The following is a 2182-nucleotide window of genomic DNA, read 5'->3' as shown; positions in this document are numbered from 1 at the left end:
GCCCGTCCCACCCTGGTTCCTTCCATTTGTCAGGGTCGACTGGAAACTTAAGCCATGGCGTGATTGGACCGGTTAAAACCACACAGACACGCCTTTAATCCCAGTAATAGGAAGGCAGCAGTATCTCTGTGAGTTCGAGGCCAGCCTGGTCTACAAAGCGAGGTCCAAGCCATCCAGAACAGTTACACGAAGCTGTCTTGAAAAAATGAAAAAAAAAATGAAAGAAAAGAAAGAAGGAAGGAAGGAAGGAAGAAAGGAAGGAAGGAAGGAAGGAAGGAAGGAAAGAAGGAAGGAAGGAAGGAACTACAGAGATGGTCAGATCTGCCTTTTCTCTAAGCTTCGCTGTTTTGTATCTTGCAAACCGTACTCCACTTTAGCGTGTGACCTCTGTGACCCACATTAGCTTAATTATTCAATTAGGACCTAATAGAAGAAGCATCTTTAAAGGTTCCTGTCTGTCCCTTTCTGCAGTTTTCCTATTACATCCTGATGCAGACCTTAGGAGACTTTGGAGTCTTGGCTTCAACTGAAATGCAGATGTTGGGCACCAACCTATCCTCTCTACTCAATTCTTTTGTTTATTATAATAATATTTATTTATTTATTTTAGTTTCTTTGATTTTTGAGACAGGATCTCTATTTAGTCCTGCCTGTCCTAGAATTTGCTTTGTAGACCAGGCTGGCCTGGAACTCACAGGGGTCCATCTGCCTCTGCCTGAGTGCTGGGTTAAAGGCATGTGTCACCATCCATGGCACCGTCTTTCTTAATTTTTTTCTAGTTTAGTTTTTCCTCATACATTGCATTCCAACCCCAGTTTCCCCTCCTTCCACTCCTCCCAGTCTTCCTTCTTACCACCATCTCCTCCAGATCCACTTCTCCATTTCCCTTCAGAAAAGAGCAGGCCTCCCAAGTATATCAACTGAACACGGCATAACAAGTTACAGTAAGACTAGGCACAAACCCTCATATCAAGTCTGGACAAAGCAAATCAGCAGAAGGAAAAGGGTCCCGAGAGCAGGCAAGAGAGTCAGAAGCAGCCCCTGCTCCCACTGTCAGAAGTCCCCCAAGAACACCAAGCTAAACATCCATAACATATATGCAGAGGCCCTAGTTCAGACCCATACAGGCTCTGTGATGTCGCTTCAGTCTTTGTGAACCCCTAGGAGCCCTGCTTAATTGATTCTGTGGGTTGTGTACTTATGGTCTACTCAGCTCTTAATGTGTGAAGTTCATCACTGGGATAGCCGTCAGTAACCAGGCCATGCTACCCAAAAGAAAAGAAGTTGCCTCAGCCTATTTCTGGATGGAAATCAAGGGGAAGAGGTAGGAAGGTGGTTGGATAGTGTCAGTTAGAATTTGTATTGTTTCCACTGTTTGCCTTTTACAAATGTCAGTTTTTATATGTGCACGTTTTCAATTCTCTTAGGCATCAGAGCTAAGAACCACGTTTCTGTGTTGTATTAACTATGTTTAATTTTCTGAAGTTCCGTGAAACTACTGAAGTGAGCTGTACAAGTTCACATTCCCCACCTAGCAACATCATTACTAATACTGGGTAACATCTTCTGATTGTAGCAATCTTATTATTTGCACAACAGTATCGATTTGTGGGTTTTGATTAGCATTTCCCTAGACTCCAGGGCTTAGAGGGTAACAGTGTCAGATATCACTTCATGTGTTTAATGGTTGATGGCATATTTTCTCTGGAAAATGTGAAGAGACTCTGGCCAGCTTGAGCTTGGCAAGATTGGCTCTGGCAGGCCTTGCCCTTCTCCCTCATTCTCTCTGCCCTGCTAAAAACTGTTAGATACATTCCCAAAGCTAGCCCTCAAGGTCCATTCCCTTATTTGGTCTCCTCCTGAGGCTGACTCCCAAGATCCAGCTATCAAAATATTGACTTCCAGCAATCAAAAGATACCGTTGACTCACCTAATTAATGTGCCAATTAAAATTAAACCTCATCCTAACCCTAATGGGGTTTCCTCTTGTACCTTTATTAATTGTCATTTACCTATGGGCCACGCCTGTCTCCTCTCTATCCAGAGGCAGTCCTTTGTACCACTCCAGGAAATACCCCTCCTCCCCTTTCCCTTATTTCCTTCCCCTTCTCCTTCTAAAAGTATTTCTGTAGCTGGGTGTAGTAGTATATGTGACTTTAATCCCAGGACCTGGGAGACAGAG

This window comes from Arvicanthis niloticus, chromosome 2 (genome assembly GCF_011762505.2).
Source record: "Arvicanthis niloticus isolate mArvNil1 chromosome 2, mArvNil1.pat.X, whole genome shotgun sequence".
NCBI lineage: Eukaryota > Metazoa > Chordata > Mammalia > Rodentia > Muridae > Arvicanthis > Arvicanthis niloticus.
The sequence above is the reverse complement of the archived record's forward strand: the minus strand, read 5'-3'. Positions refer to the sequence as shown.